At 42.7% G+C, this 17,816-nt stretch overlaps 1 pseudogene; it reads left to right on the top strand.

The window, feature by feature from the left end:
• The first annotated feature begins 17,028 nt into the window (after positions 1-17,028).
• Positions 17,029-17,146, top strand: LOC126107183 (5S ribosomal RNA; annotated as a pseudogene).
• The last annotated feature ends 670 nt before the right edge of the window (positions 17,147-17,816 follow it).

The raw sequence follows: 17,816 nt of genomic DNA, 5'->3' as shown, positions 1-17,816 counted from the left end.
TAGTTTTTTAAACATAGCTGCGCAACAGCAACGGTTCCACGTAATAAGACTAAAAACAGCCGACCAGTTGCAATGGATAAAGAAATCTTTACCTAGGTTTCGGCAGATTTAAATCCGTCTTGTTCAGAAGGCGGCCTGAGGACAATGAACATCGTAGTTTACATTAAAAGGTATGAAACTTAAGTCAAGAATAGAGTTTAACACATATTAGAGAGCTCTTGTATTACAAAATATGAGAAGGACGCCTGGTACTTACAATTTTACATAAATATGGAATGATGTATCATCGTCGTTTTTACAAATATCTGCATAGATCCATTAGTCCAAATTAAAATATAGCCCTGAAAATAGGGTTTGTCATGTAAATAAAAATTAGTGCATGGATGTAGCAGAGCTCACAAGCGACTGAGTATAATCGGCCAGCGTAGTTACACTGCGGCCAGGGCAGGTGGCGCTCATGTCGCGAATTAGGTGCCGATTGGCGTACAAAAGCAACGTGTAAATTATCAATATTAATAGCGTCCTTAGATAAAGTGACAACAAAAAGAAGGAAAGTGTTTAACACTCCCGTTATAACAGTATGGGAGCCTTGGTATCATTAACGTAGATATATACATCAAAAAGGCAGGTGGCGCTTACGCCGAAAGTTACATACAGTGGCATATACAGCCAGAATATAAAAGTTACATTACAATATTAGTGAAGCACACACACCGTATATAAGTCAGAACTTTAAAACTATCAGTAATGGCTCTTAAGACAAAATTACGAACCCTGGTCCACAATCCAGTTAATACACATTCTCAGGGAGCCAAGGTTTTAGAGCTAGAGAAACTCACATGAGGGCCGATGTAGTGGCAGCCACACATCGTGAGAAAACCACATTACATAAAGGGTAGTGAGCTTAAAAATTTTTGAAAGTGCATCATAGCTTCCTGAGAAAATAGACTACTGAGGTTACCAGCATTAATGTTATACCATAAACAGTACAGGTTTAAAGCCTTCGAAAAATTGTCTACAAGCAAGGTTCAACTGGTCGTTCAGTAAATTACCGTCTTTGAGCTCTAGATGTTTAAAAATTTGTAACTCTTCCCACAGATCTAGTCTACGCCCTTTGACTTGTCTGTGTAGGATAACCGTGTCTTCTAACTGTTTAGGTTTATGGCCGGCTCTCAAGAGGTGTTCAGCAAAAGTAGAGTTGTGAATATTCGCTCCTTTTTTACCTAATAGGTGTTCTTTATATCGTGTTTTCACAGCTCTGCCTGTTTGACCAATATAATATGAGGGGCAGTTATTACAGGTTAGTTTGTAAACACCTGAATTGCAAAACCAATCGCTGGCAATATCTACTGAATGTACAAGATTTAACTAGTTCTAAGTTCTAGGCGACTGATGACCTCAGCAGTTAAGTCGCATAGTGCTCAGAGCCATTTGAACCACTTTTCGTGAGGTTGTCTCCATATCCGTACACGACCATCCTCTCGATACAATTTGAATCTAGACTCGTCCGACCAGGCAACATGTTTCCAGTTATCAACAGTCCAACGTCAGTGTTTACGAGCCCAGGCAAGGCGTAAAGCTTTGTGTCATGCAGTCATGAAGGGTACACGAGTAGGCCCTCGGCTCCGAAAGCCCATATCGATAAAATTTCATTGAATGATTTGCAGGCTGACACTTGTTGATGGCCCAGCATTAAAATCTGCAGCAACTTGCGGAAGGGTTGCACTTCTGTAGAGTTGAACGATTCTCTTCAGTTGTCGCTGGTCCCATTCTTGTAAGATCTTTTTCCGGACGCTGCGATGTTGAAGATTTCATGTTTTACCGGATTCCTGATATGCACGGTATACTCGTAAAATTATCGTACTGGAAAACCCCCACTTTATCGCTACCTCGGAGATGCGGTTCCCATCGTTCGTGCGCCGACTGTACCACCACTTTCAAACTCACTTAAATCTTGATAACCTGCCATTGTAGCAGCAGTAACCCATCTAATAACTGCGCCAGACAGTTGTTTTTTATAGGCGTTGCCGGCCGCAGCGCCGTATTCTGTTTGTGTACAAAACTCTGTATTTAATACGCAAGCCTATACCAGTTTCTTTGACGCTTCAGTGTACAGCTATGTAACATAATAACTGAAACGTGCACAAGTCCATATTTTGGTGTAGGAATTAATGTTTTTAAAAAGAAAAGTATTTTTATGTGTAAACCACTGAATCTTTTATCTTTGTATCCAATGTAAGCAAGGATACCAGTAACACTTACATCTTTCAAGTGACAGTGTAAACATAATGTACAATGGAGAGGACATACATCAGGCAGCTGTATGCAGATCTTTTACGTCTCTGCCGCCCCTGTACGTACATTTCACTGACGGGAAAGCATGTTTTTTTAACCTCAGAAACGCCTTTTCTGAACAAACTATTTTTATCATTAGCAAAATACGTAACAGAACTTACACTGCGCTCGGTCTTCTATTGTGAAAAGACGTCTGTAGTCTGCACCAACACCAGCTATGTAAATAAAGAATTCTCCACGTGCGAGCCTTCGAAACGCGTAGTAACAAAATAAACAACTGGCTGACCCATAGCCGGCCGCGATAGTCGAGCGGTTCTAGGCGCTTCAGTCCGGAAACGCGCGACTGGTTCGGTCGCAGTTTCGAATCCTGCCTCGGGCCTGGATGTGTGTGATGTCCTTAGGTTGGTTAGGTTTAAGTAGTTCTAAGTTGTAGGGGACTGATGACCTCAGATGTTAAGTCCCATAGTGCTCAGAGCCATTTTTTTTTTTGGCTGACCCATAAAATTGTTTTGCTTGTACTTATCAACCGTCGCAGCTCTCATAATGCCGTCCTTTAAGGAGAAAAAAAAAATGTCTCTGAGCACTATGGGACTTAACATCTATGGTCATCAGTCCCCTAGAACTTAGAACTACTTAAACCTAACTAACCTAAGGACATCACACAACACCCAGCCATCACGAGGCAGAGAAAACCCCTGACCCCGCCGGGAATCGAACCCGGGAACCCGGGCGCGGGAAGCGAGAACGCTATCGCATGACCACGAGCTGCGGGCCTTTAAGGAGAAGATATTCGCTCAGAAAATAATTACTGTAATGTCCATACTGGTTTCGAGTTTTACATTGCCCCCCCCCCCCTTCCAAAGAAAACACTATAACCAGAATCTTGTGTACATTATCCAGCGGCGATTGAGGAATCGCATATTTGTTGCAGGATACCTAACAGCTTCCACGCGCAACAAAAATTTGATTTTCAATATTTCTCGTATTTAATGATCGAATTTACAAATTTAAAATTCTTTCATAATCTATTCATTTAGAAGTATAATCTTAAGATATACTTTAATACAAAAAGACACGAATTACATTTATAAACCATTAGCTTGTCTTCAGCCAGCGCACCTGATGGCGGGCAAATAACGGAACTTTATTCATTCGGTATTCGAGAGTGAGAGCACTTATCGGCTTCCAACAAACTTTACACGTAATTTAAAACCTTAACTAAACCACGTCTCCCTGACACCCCCCGCCACGAAATGAAGAAAGAAAGAAATTTATGGCTTACTACATTCTCACATTTTCGCTCCCCACGCAGTCAATGTACAGTATCAGGTCTGACGTTTTAATTTATTACTTATTCACTATCGACTCGATTCGTAACACAGTTTGCAGAAGGTATCCACGTATACCACTGAATGTATTACTGTACGACACATTGTTCCCTAAATATGACGTCATGCACGAGAAACTAGCTTCTCCTTAGAATGGAGTGTGGATTACCCACACTGCACTCGTCCGCCGCTCGTGGTCTCGCGGTAGCGTTCTCGCTTCCCGAGCACGGGGTCCCGGGTTCGATTACCGGCGGGGTCAGGGATTTTCACCTGCCTCGAGATGACTGGGTGTTTGTGTTGTCCTCATCATTTCATCATCATCCAGGAAAGTGGCGAAATTGGACTGAGCAAAGATTGGATAATTGTACGGGCAATGATAACCACGCAGTTGAGCGCCCCACAAACCAAACATCATCATCATCACACTGCATTCATCCAGTGATTCACAATAAGAGCGCTTAGCGAGCTCCAACAAACTAAAGCATAGTACGAGTCGTGTTCGACCACATCGGCAAAAGCAGGAAGTTTTGATTTTGCGCGACAATGCACAGCCACATGTCAGTCCAAAAAACCGTGGATGCGACCACGAAACTCGGATGGACAACACTGAAACACCCGCCTTACAGTCCTGACCTGGCTCCGTGTGACTATCATCTCTTTGGGAAACTGAAAGACTCTCTTCGTGGAACAAGGTTTGAAGATGATGACGCTCTTGTGCACGCTGCCAAACTGTGGCTCCAACAGGCTGGTCCAGAATTTTACCGTGCGGGTATACAGGAGCTGGTTCCAAGATGGCGTGAGGCAGTTGAGAGGGATGGAAATTATGTGGAGAAATGAAAATATTGTTCCTAAACGATGTATCTACACACTGTAAAACTTCCAAACATGTACAATAAAAGATGGATTTAAAAAAAATAGTCTTCATTTCCTTTGGAGTGATCCTCGTAGTAGCAGTTTTATTTATCCGCAGATCTGTTTTACAAGAATATATCTAGCATTTGTAGACTTAGAGAAAGCTTTTGACAATGTTGACTGGAATACTCTCTTTCAAATTCTGAAGGTGGCAGGGGTAAAATACAGGGAGCGAAAGGCTATTTACAATTTGTACAGAAACCAGATGGCAGTTATAAGATTCGAGGGGCATGAAAGGGAAGCAGTGGTTGGGAAAGGAGTGAGACAGGCTTGTAGCCTCTCCCCGATGTTATTCAATCTCTATATTGAGCAAGCAGTAAAGGAAACAAAAGAAAAATTCGGAGTAGGTATTAAAATTCATGGAGAAGAAGTAAAAACTTTGAGGTTCGCCGATGACATTGTAATTCTGTCAGAGACAACAAAGGACTTGGAAGAGCAGTTGAACGGAATGGACAGTGTCTTGAAAGGACGATATAAGATGAACATCAACAAAAGCAAAACGAGGATAATGGAATGTAGTCAAAGTAAGTCGGGTGATGCTGAGGGAATTAGATTAGGAAATGAGACACTTTAAAGTAGTAAAGGAGTTTTGCTATTTAGGGAGTAAAATAACCGATGATGGTCGAAGTAGAGAAGATATAAAATGTAGACTGGCAATGGCAAGGAAAGCGTTTCTCAAGAAGAGAAATTTGTTAACATCGAATATAGATTTAGGTGTCAGGAAGTCGTTTCTGAAAGTATTTGTATGGAGTGTAGCCATGTATGGAAGTGAGACATGGACGATAACTAGTTTGGACAACAAGAGAATAGAAGCTTTCGAAATGTGGTGCTACAGAAGAATGCTGAAGATAAGGTGGGTAGATCACGTAACTAATGACGAGGTATTGAATAGGATTGGGGAGAAGAGAAGTTTGTGGCACAACTTGACCAGAAGAAGGGATCGGTTGGTAGGACATGTTCTGAGGCATCGAGGGATCACAAATTTAGCATTGGAGGGCAGCGTGGAGGGTAAAAATCGTAGAGGGAGACCAAGAGATCAATACACTAAGCAGATTCAGAAGGATGTAGGTTGCAGTAGGTACTGGGAGATGAAGAAGCTTACACGGGATAGAGTAACATGGAGAGCTGCATCAAACCAGTCTCAAGACCACAACAACAACATTTGATATGTTTTGGTATTACAATTTAAGAACAACAAAAATAAAGTAATTCACATGTACAAGACATTTACAGACTTACAGGTCTAGAATGACGAGGATGGAACAGTTAGTCGGCGATGCTCATCTAATGGGAACCACCCGGCATTTGCCTGAAATAGTTTAAGGAAACAACGGAAAATGTAAATCAAGATGGCTGGGTGAAATTCGGAGCTCGGATCTCCCCCACAAAAAGGACACGCTGTTTAGAACACTGCTACCTGATTCGTCCTATCCCTAGTGTACATTGCTGTTTGAGAAATAATGATAAAACGCTAATGCTACACTATTCATTCATTTCTCATTCCTAGTCACTGCACACACTACAAATACGCGGCTAGCCTGAAAAACTGAACAGCATCCCTCTATAAAGAATGAGCTGTTGAGCTCAGAAAGAGGATAAAATGTTAGTATTATGCATTGCGTTGCTTTGGCAGTAAGGAAAAAAATACAGTTGAAACGTCCCCTTTGAACATTTATACATGACTGTGCTTAAACTGACACACAATATTTTTTTAGCGCAACGCAATCTGACTTTCAAAAATGCCTACAAAAGAATGGCCCTGACTAACATTAACCTGTACCTTTCACAAATCACTTACCTCACAAAAATCGTCGTTACTCAAGCTACTGCAATACAGCGAGCGCCACTACTGCCAGCTAAATAAAAGATTCAAACTACAGAAGGCACTAACTACTGATAGGCATAGTTAGCAATTGAAAGATGTTAATAGAGAACAAACAATGTATTTACCTTAACAGTCATAATATATATAGTAGTTCATGACATCCAGTGTTACAAATTTCAAAACTCCGCCATCTCTCTCCCCACATCCACCACTGCTGGCGGCTCACCTCCAACTGCGCAACGCTACGCGCTGTTAACATCCAGCTGCCCAACACTACAATGGCAGACAACAATGCTAACTAGCCACAGACTGCACACAGCGTAGCCAGTGATTTTCATACAGAGCGCTACGTAACGTTGCCAATAAGAAAATATAAACAGTCTACTTACACAGTGTTAAAGTGTCATGTGGAATATTACATGTTTTACTAACGTTATTGTTATATCTGTTACATTTTTTATCAAACCAGTGTTCTGTGTTATCTAAGTAACCGTTCAGCGTATAGAATGTTCAGCTTAACAGGTACTTCTTAACTGCCTATTTAAATAAGTTTTTTCAGCAATTTCTTTCACCTCCTTCAGTATTTTTTTTGTGTATAGACTGAAGCGACAAGTGAAAATTTGTGCCAAGGTCGGGAATCGAAGCAGGGTCTCCTGCTTGCTAGGCAGGTGCGTCAGCTACTAAGAAACCATGGCACAGCGGTTCAGACAACAGTACAGATTACCCTGGCACGCCTCTCTCGTCGATCCAAATTCTCACTGCCAGCCCACTCTACTGTAAATTCCCCCTGACACACTAACAGAATTTCCGAGGCTGAGGCTCTCCATGCTCTGGAACAGAACGTCAGCATCGAATGTAAGTGGTGGATCCAGCCTGAAATGAAATTACATAGTTTCAGATACTTTACTGGTCTCATACAGATATGATGTTTTTGTATACACACTGAAGCTGCGAGTGGAAAATTCGTACCAAGGCCGGGATCAGGATTAATGAGGGAGAAGATGTATGATCGTTATCCAATTTTATTTCAGTCGTGCAAGATCTCTGAAACGCACCCACGAGGGGGATGGGAGGGGGGGGGGGGGGGAGTGATGGGTGGTACATAACTTTGGAGCTGGTTTACTTGGACGCCGTGGTCACCGAGTGGTAAGCCACTGAGCACTTCTCAAAATAAATTTTAACATCAAAGCAAACAGTACATACATCGGTACTTGAGCAGTACAGAAAAATACAAACATTACTGCAAACATTTCCTTCCTAAAAAGAAAAAATAAACATAAGTACCATTAATTTTAGAAAATAGTTGCAATTAAAGTTCCTGTAACACAAAATACAAATTGGTTTCAGTTAAAACTGTGTTTGCATCAAGTTTGTCTCAAGCAATTCAGAACAATTACTCTGTTCTTAAAAGCAGTTTATGTCCATCAATTGCAGAGAGCCGTCTCAAACATATCTCTACGCAGACATTCCACACTATTTTCGTTAAAATTTTTCTCTATCCCCTAACGGTCACTGCTGACCCACAGTGAAGTGAACAACATAAATTTAAAGTAGTTATTGCTAATCAAGATGTCCACAGCAGGCTCAAACCCAGGTGAGCAGATTTATTTAGTTGCAAAACACACAAACCTCATTCACCGCAATGAGAGTAACAGTCTGAACCATTAATTACATCAGTTTCATCAGAAAATGGCTGGGACACAAAATGTTAAACATGCCGATAATTTCAGTCAAACACACAGCGTAATTTTACTGAGAGAATGGCTGGCACTCGTTAGCGGTATCAGTATATAAATATGCAAATTTTTCATTAAGACAGGACGGCCGGGACTGATTATTAAAAGCAGTTAACTGAAATATTTAAATGGAAACATTAGCATCAGCCAAGCTGCCGCTAGTGACCAGCAGACAGGTACAGTAAATTAAACAATAAACAACGTAATTTTACTGAGGGAACCCCCGTGACTAACCGGCAGTACCAGTATATGAATATCCACATTTTCAGTAAACAAGCACAGCCGTGACTGACCAGTATAATCAGTCATCATCATCATCATAATTTAAGACTGATTATGCCTTTCAGCGTTCAGTCTGGAGCATAGCCCCCCCCCCCCTTATACAGTTCCTCCATGATCCCCTATTCAGTGCTAACTTTGGTGCCTCTTCTGATCTTAAACCTATTACTTCAAAATCATTCTTAACCGAATCCAGGTACCTTCTCCTCGGTCTGCCCCGACTCCTCCTACCCTCTACTGCTGAATCCATGAGTCTCTTGGGTAACCTAGCTTCTCCCATGCGTGTAACATGACCCCACCATCTAAGCCTGTTCGCCCTGACTGCTACATCTATAGAGTTCATTCCCAGTTTTTCTTTGATTTCCTCATTGTGGACACCCTCCTGCCATTGTTCCCATCTACTAGTACCTGCAATCATCCTAGCTACTTTCATATCCGTAACCTCAACCTTGTTGACAAGGTAGCCTGAATACACCCAGCCTTCGCTCCCATACAACAAAGTTGGTCGAAAGATTGAACGGTGCACAGATAACTTAGTCTTGGTACTGACTTCCTTCTTGCAGAAGAGAGTAGATCGTAGCTGAGCGCTCACTGCATTAGCTTTGCTACACCTCGCTTCCAGTTCTTTCACTATGTTGCCATCCTGTGAGAATATGCAGCCTAAGTACTTGAAACCGTCCACCTGTTCTAACTTTGTTCCTCCTATTTGGATGAAAATCAGTGTGGGTTTAGGCCTCTTAGAGGTTGTCAGGACCAGATCTTTAGCTTACGGCAAATAATGGAGAAGTGTTATGAGTGGAACAGGTAATTGTATCTATGCTTTATAGATCTATAAAAGGCATATGACCGGGTTCCTAGGAGGAAGTTATTGTCTATTCTACGAGATTATGGAATAGGAGGCAAACTTTTGCAAGCAATTAAAGGTCTTTACATGGATAGTCAGGCAGCAGTTAGAGTTGACGGTAAATTGAGTTCATGGTTCAGAGTAGTTTCAGGGGTAAGACAAGGCTGCAACCTATCTCCACTGTTGTTCATATTATTTATGGATCATATGTTGAAAAAAATAGACTGGCTGGGTGAGATTAAGATATGTGAACATAAAATAAGCAGTCTTGCATATGCGGATGACTTAGTTGTGATGGCAGATTCGATTGAAAGTTTGCAAAGTAATATTTCAGAGCTAGATCAGAAATGTAAGGACTATGGTATGAAGATTAGCATCTCCAAAACGAAAGTAATGTCAGTGGGAAAGAAATATAAACGGATTGAGTGCCAAATAGGAGGAACAAAGTTAGAACAGGTGGACGGTTTCAAGTACTTAGGATGCATATTCTCACAGGATGGCAACCTAGTGAAAGAACTGGAAGCGAGGTGTAGCAAAGCTAATGCAGTGAGCGCTCAGCTAGATTAAATATTTAAAAGGAAATGTAAAATAGTATTATGCATGAAGACTATATTAGCCAGTTGCTAAGCAAGTTAAACTTCTAAAGTAAAACGGCTCTGACCGGGCACAACAATTCAAGGGACTGAGGACTGCAGTATCCGTCGATCAACAACGGAGGCGGCAAACTGTCAGACAAACCGAGAAATATGCATTCATCACATTGTCAGTAAGGGAGCGGTCTGCAGTGTATAGTAACTGAAGAAAACTTCACAGGACAAGATCGCTACAAAAGAACTTTATTGGATGATCAGTTTCGACAGAGCGATGCTGTCATAAAAGCATTATGTACAAGAATGTTGTTGTTGTGCTCTTCAGTCCTGAGACTGGTTTGATGTAGCTCTCCACCCTACTCTATCCTGTGCAAGCTTCTTCATCTCCCAGTACCTACTGCAACCTACATCCTTCTGAATCTGCTTATTGTATTCGTCTCTCGGTCTCCCTCTACGATTCTTACCCTCCACGCTGCCCTCCAATACTAAATTGGTGATCCTTTGATGCCTCAGAACATGTCCTACCAACCAATCCCTTCTTCTCGTCAACTTGTACCACAAACTCCTCTTCTCCCAAATTCTATTCAATACCTTCTCAGAAACGACTTCCTGACATTTAAATCTATACTCGATGATAACAAATTTCTCTTGTTCAGAAACTCATTCCTTACCATTACCAGTCTACATTTTATACCCTTTCTACTTCGACCATTATCAGTTATTTTGCTCCCCAAATAGCAAAACTCCTTTACTACTTTAAGTGTCTCATTTTTTAATCTAATTCCCTCAGCATCTCCCGAATAAATTCGACTACATTCCATTATCCTCGTTTTGCTTTTGTAGATGTTCATCTTTACCCTCCTTTCAAGACACTGTCCATTCCGTTCAACTGCTCTTTCAAGTCCTTTGCTGTCTCTGGCAGAATTACAATGTCATCGGCGAACCTCAAAGTTTTTATTTCTTATCGATGGATTTTAATTCCCTACTCCATTTTTTTCTTTTGTTTCCTTTACTGCTTGCTCAATATACAGATTGAATAACATCAGGGAGAGGCTACAACCCTGTCTCACTCCCTTACCAACCACTGCTTCCCTTTCATGTCCCTCGACTCTTAAAACTGCCATCTGGTTTTTGTACAAATTGTAAACAGCCTTTCGCTCCCTGTATTTTACACCTGTCATCTTCAGAATTTTATTCAGTATAATCTACTCAACATCGTCAAAAGCTTTCTCTAAGTTTACAGTTGCTAGAAACGTAGGTTGGCCTTTCCTTAATCTATTTTCTAAGTTAAGTCGTAGGGTCAGTATTGCCTCACGTGTTCTAATACACTCCTGGAAATGGAAAAAAGAACACATTGACACCGGTGTGTCAGACCCACCATACTTGTTCCGGACACTGCGAGAGGGCTGTACAAGCAATGATCACACGCACGGCACAGCGGACACACCAGGAACCGCGGTGTTGGCCGTCGAATGGCGATAGCTGCGCAGCATTTGTGCACCGCCGCCGTCAGTGTCAGCCAGTTTGCCGTGGCATACGGAGCTCCATCGCAGTCTTTAACACTGGTAGCATGCCGCGACAGCGTGGACGTGAACCGTATGTGCAGTTGACGGACTTTGAGCGAGGGCGTATAGTGGGCATGCGGGAGGCCGGGTGGACGTACCGCCGAATTGCTCAACACGTGGGGCGTGAGGTCTCCACAGTACATCGATGTTGTCGCCAGTGGTCGGCGGAAGGTGCACGTGCCCGTCGACCTGGGACCGGACCGCAGCGACGCACGGATGCACGCCAAGACCGTAGGATCCTACGCAGTGCCGTAGGGGACCGCACCGCCACTTCCCAGCAAATTAGGGACACTGTTGCTCCTGGGGTATCGGCGAGGACCATTCGCAACCGTCTCCATGAAGCTGGGCTACGGTCCCGCACACCGTTAGGCCGTCTTCCACTCACGCCCCAACATCGTGCAGCCCGCCTCCAGTGGTGTCGCGACAGGCGTGAATGGAGGGACGAATCGAGACGTGTCGTCTTCAGCGATGAGAGTCGCTTCTGCCTTGGTGCCAATGATGGTCGTATGCGTGTTTGGCGCCGTGCAGGTGAGCGCCACAATCAGGACTGCATACGACCGAGGCACACAGGGCCAACACCCGGCATCATGGTGTGGGGAGCGATCTCCTACACTGGCCGTACACCACTGGTGATCGTCGAGGGGACAATGAATAGTGCATGGTACATCCAAACCGTCATCGAACCCATCGTTCTACCATTCCTAGACCGGCAAGGGAACTTGCTGTTCCAACAGGACAATGCACGTTCGCATGTATCCCGTGCAACCCAACGTGCACTAGAAGGTGTAAGTCAACTACCCTGGCCAGCAAGATCTCCGGATCTGTCCCCCATTGAGCATGTTTGGGACTGGATGAAGCGTCGTCTCACGCGGTCTGCACGTCCAGCACGAACGCTGGTCCAACTGAGGCGCCAGGTGGAAATGGCATGGCAAGCCGTTCCACTGGACTACATCCAGCATCTCTACGATCGTCTCCATGGGAGAATAGCAGCCTGCATTGCTGCGAAAGGTGGATATACACTGTACTAGTGACGACATTGTGCATGCTCTGTTGCCTGTGTCTATGTGCCTGTGGTTCTGTCAGTGTGATCATGTGATGTATCTGACCCCAGGAATGTGTCAATAAAGTTTCCCCTTCCTGGGACAATGAATTCACGGTGTTCTTATTTCAATTTCCAGGAGTGTATTTCTACGGAATCCAAACTGATCTTCCCTGAGGTCGGCTTCTGCCAGTTTTTCCATTCGTCTGTAAAGAATTCGCGTTAGTATGTTGCAGCTGTGGTTTATTAAACTGATAGTTCGGTAATTTTCACTTCTGTTAACACCGGCTTTCTTTGGAATTGGAATTATTATATTCTCCTTGAAGTCTGAGGGTATTTCGCCTGTCTCATACATCTTGCTCACCAGATGGTAGAGTTTTCTCATTACTGCCTCTCCCAAGGCTATCAGTAGTTCTAATGGAATGTTATCTACTCCCAGGGCCTTGTTTCGACTCAGGTCTCTCAGTGCTCTGTCAAATTCTTCATGCAGTATCATATCTCCCATTCCATCTTCATCTACATCCTCTTCCATTTCGATAATATTGTCCTCAAGTACATCGCCCTTGTATAGATCCTCTATATACCGGTTCCACCTATCTGCTTTCCCTTCTTTGCTTAGAATAGGGTTTCCATCTGAAGAAACATAACTGAATAAACATAACTATATTGTGCACCCAGCGGTTGTAGCGTTGGTGTGTGTCTGCAGCTTTGCTTTCTGTGACGCATTAAAATGTATGCTGCAATAGAATGCCGCCACTTGTGAGGTGCGTTCTGTGACTAGGATTTTGTTGGCAAAAAAGGCAAACCAACTGAAATTGGTCGAACACTGGCAAAGTTAAAGGGGGAGATACGAAACAAGCACAAAAGTTTTTTTTTCTTCCCACGTCCACAGGGACAGAGCCAATCGTACTCGAGAGCTTCTGAGGGGTTTGGGACGGGAAGTTTTCATAATCCACCACACAGCCTGGATTTGACTTAGGATGACACCTACGTCTATCCAGCATTGCAGACATGGCTCGCTACGCAACACTTTGATGACGCCGAACTGCACGTCGGTATAAATCAGCGGTAGCAATTGCAGGCGGCAGGTTTCTACGTAGGCGGTACTATGCCGCAGTATGATAAATGAATCACTTTAAATGGCGGTTATGTAGGAAAATAGTTGAAGAGAGTACATTTAAAATGTATAAAATAAAATACAATTTTTCCATATAGCTGATTTTTCTAATTTCAAAACGTCTGTTACTGTCTAGATAGCCTCGTATATAGCGCAGTATAGTTATGATTATGATTATGTTTGTACATAATACTTTCACTTTTGACACACCTATGTGTAATGATCTTCATGGAAATGGGGTGTACATATTACAGACGGGTCGTTCACGAACTAACGGGTTCATAGGAGCGCCTCACCAAGTTGAACGGAACGAGCGAGGAACGAATTCTAAGGAACGGCCTTTCAACTTTAAATGGCGGTTATGTAGAAAAATAGTTGAAGAGAGTACATTTAAAATGTATAAAATAAAATACAATTTTTCCATATAGCTGATTTTTCTAATTTCAAAACGTCTGTTACTGTCTAGATAGCCTCGTATGTAGCGCAATATAGTTATGATTATGTTTATGTTTGTACATAATACTTTTACATTTGACACACCTATGTGTAATGATCTTCATGGAAATGGGGTGTACATATTAGAGACGGGTCATTCACGAACTAACGGGTTCATAGGAGCGCCTCACCAAGTTGAACGGAACGACCGAGCAACGAATTCTAAGGAACGGTCTTTCAACTTTAAATGGCGGTTATGTAGAAAAATAGTTGAAGAGAGTACATTTAAAATGTATAAAATAAAATACAATTTTTCCATATAGCTGATTTTCTTATTTCAAAACGTCTGTTACTGTCTAGATAGCCTCGTATGTAGCGCAATATAGTTATGATTATGATTATGTTTGTACATAATACTTTTACATTTGACACACCTATGTGTAATGATCTTCATGGAAATGGGGTGTACATATTAGAGACGGGTCATTCACGAACTAACGGGTTCATAGGAGCGCCTCACCAAGTTGAACGGAACGACCGAGGAACGAATTCTAAGGAACGGTCTTTCAACTTTAAATGGCGGTTATGTAGAAAAATAGTTGAAGAGAGTACATTTAAAATGTATAAAATAAAATACAATTTTTCCATATAGCTGATTTTCTTATTTCAAAACGTCTGTTACTGTCTAGATAGCCTCGTATGTAGCGCAATATAGTTATGATTATGTTTATGTTTGTACATAGTACTTTTACATTTGACACACCTATGTGTAATGATCTTCATGGAAATGGGGTGTACATATTAGAGACGAGTTGTTCACGAACTAACGGGTTCATAGGAGCGCCTCACCAAGTTGAACGGAACGAGCGAGGAACGAATTCTAAGGAACGGTCTTTCATAGTTCACTTCAGTCGCGGCTTTCTGCTTATAGCCCCCGGGAACGGGAAACGGTCGGTCTCGTTTTCGCAACGGCGCGCCGGCCGGTCTCGTTCCAGCCTCGGTCCCGTACCCGCCTCTCTCTGCCTCGGTCTCGCTCGGCCGGACTCGTCCTTCTTTGCGTGGCCACTCGTCGCACTTCCACAGCCGACTGCTCATAGTTCAGTACCGAGTTGTTGTTGTCCGTTTCGTTCGCTTCACACGCCCATTCTAGATCTGTTTCAAACCTTTTTTGAACTCTGAACTTTTCTGGTTCTTTTCGTATTCTATTCAGCGGTAATTAAAACGTATTTTATAATTACGTAAGTTACATAAAAATTACGTGGTATGTAATACATACATCTTTTCAGGCAACAAAACGGCGTATCAGCTTACTCCACTATTTCGACAAACAGCAGAAGAAATATTTGTAAAAAGGCAAGATTCTTATTAGACATGTAAAGGACGTCGGCACGGCACACACGAGTGGCCATTTTCCGCCTTTTTTTGATCCAGGGTAAAAGAGCGAGTCGTTATGGAAGACATACCGATTTACAACCGAATGAAGTCCGCGCTTCGTAATCGAGTGTCTGGTGTCACATTTTGTACAGAGAATATGGTAACTCCTACAATATTATTTCAGATGTACAGGGTGGCGCAGGAAAAATCGGCCCCTAGTACTAGACTGGTCATTGTCGCCCACCAATCATCATCTGTTGTTTCGAAGTTGTTTGCATTAGCTTATTTGTTACTTATTCACTGCCTAATTATTACATTTTGTACAGAGAATAAGGTAACTCCTACAATATTATTTCAGATGTACAGGGTGGCGCAGGAAAAATCGGCCCCTAGTAGTAGACTGGTCATTGTCGCCCACCAATCATCATCTGTTGTTTCGAAGTTGTTTGCATTAGCTTATTTGTTATTTCTTCACTGCCTAATTATTACATGTTTATCTATTCTGCTCGTAGAGGTCAACAAATCCTGCGTAATTGGCGACTTGTCTGTACTCGGGGCCAGTTCTTCGTGCGCCACCTTATATTATTTCACTGCGATCAGCCACATTATGCTACAGTTTTACGAAACACGAGAATTACAGGTGTATGAGAATTCTGTTATAAATAGAAACTCTGTACTCCAGGGGGGATGCAAGTGCCCCCTTTTGGCGCCTTCTATCTTAAGTCACCTATGCTACTAATTTTCAGTTTTTCATAAGAACCATATACCAAGCACAATGAACGGTGGATGAGTAAAAATAACCGATTCCCAAAAAAGAGCGATCACCAGTGAACTAGTTCCCAAGGAAGAACGACTTTGCCCATCTCTAGTACATATGAAGGGCTTATTTCAATAGTGGTACAACTCCATTACTTCCACTTTTCTATCTATAATGCTTCTGAAGTCAAACAAACAGAAAGAAAGGTTCATCTCTAGCAAGAAGCCACATGCTTGAATATTTCTGGTATCTCAACTGCAGATTTTTCAGCTCTCATTTAACTTTAGGACTCTCAATATGAACAAAAATGGGCTTGTACTACTATTGAAATAAGCCCTTAATATGCAGCGTGAAGCGATCTGTAACACTGACAGATAATATTTTGCAAAAATTCAAAAGCATAAGATTCGATGATAGCATAGATCTGAGGTAACCTGTCATTCAATAAAATGCTTTGTAAGCTATCTTGACTTGTGAAGTTTTCTTGAACTGTCCAATTTGGCGCTGTGAGAGACAATTTACTTTCTGAACAAAGTGTCGTGATATCCAAGCAATAACCGCTACTATTACAGTTAATTATAAGGCTTTTACACTGTCTTCAACAAGAATGGCAGTAATAAATCACTGGAGTTCAAAAAAACACGCCAGCCGCGCGGAGTGGCCGCACGGTTTGGGGCGCCATGTCACGGACTGCGCGGTTCCTCCCACCGGAGGTTCGAGTCCTCCCTCGGGCATGGGTGTGTGTGTTGTTCTTAGCATAAGTTAGTTTAAATAGTGTGTGTGTCTAGGGACCGGTGACCTAAGCAGTTTGGTCCCTTAGGAGTTCACACACATTTGAACATTTGGGAACACGCCTGCGGATAAACAAGGGAAAACATTACAAAGCAGTTAAACAGAAGGTCGTGAATTACTTTTAAGCAAGGAACAATAGGGGCAACGGCCTTGCCGCAGTGGATAAACCGGTTCCCGTCAGATCACCGAAGTTAAGCGCTGTCGGGCGTGGCCGGCACTTGGATGGGTGACCATCCGAGCCGCCATGTGCTGTTGCCATTTTTCGGGGTGCACTCAGCCCCGTGATGCCAACTGAGGAGCTACTCGACCGAATAGTAGCGACTCCGGTCACAGACAATCAACATAACGACCGGGAGAGCGGTGTGCTGACCACACGCCCCTCCTATCCGCATCCTCAATTGAGGATGACACGGCGGTCGGATGGTTCCGATGGGCCACTTGTGGCCTGATAACGGAGTGGTAAGAAACGTTAAACTTAATAATACAGAAGAACCTCAAGAAAAGGCATACGAGCTTTTCATACATTGCACGCCAAACTTTTAGTGACCTTACAGACAGCGAATGGCACCGTTCTAATGTATCATTTGCAACTCCCAATCCCTCGGCGCACTGTATAAGGCAATTTATGTATATCGTTGAGATCGATTGTGGTTGAGGTAAGCTATCTTTTCTCTTCATGTCTCTTACCTTACAGCTTCACAGGCGAAGTCAGTTGGTTGTTAGCCTTCGACGGGTAACCCTCGAGATCTCGTGACATTCGCGGGGGAGACGAGTGTCAAAGTGATACGTGATTCCTTAATCGTACCACACTTACACACCACATCTTAAATACCGTAAAAGAGGAAGCGGGATGGAATCATGGTTGGTCGTCACAATTTGTAATTAAGACAGTTTATTGACATTACCCTTTTAAAACAAAATTGACAAT

The sequence above is a fragment of the Schistocerca cancellata genome, chromosome 10 (genome assembly GCF_023864275.1).
Source record: "Schistocerca cancellata isolate TAMUIC-IGC-003103 chromosome 10, iqSchCanc2.1, whole genome shotgun sequence".
Classification (NCBI taxonomy): domain Eukaryota; kingdom Metazoa; phylum Arthropoda; class Insecta; order Orthoptera; family Acrididae; genus Schistocerca; species Schistocerca cancellata.
Note: the sequence above shows the minus strand (reverse complement) of the source record. Positions and strands in the feature narration are given on the sequence as shown.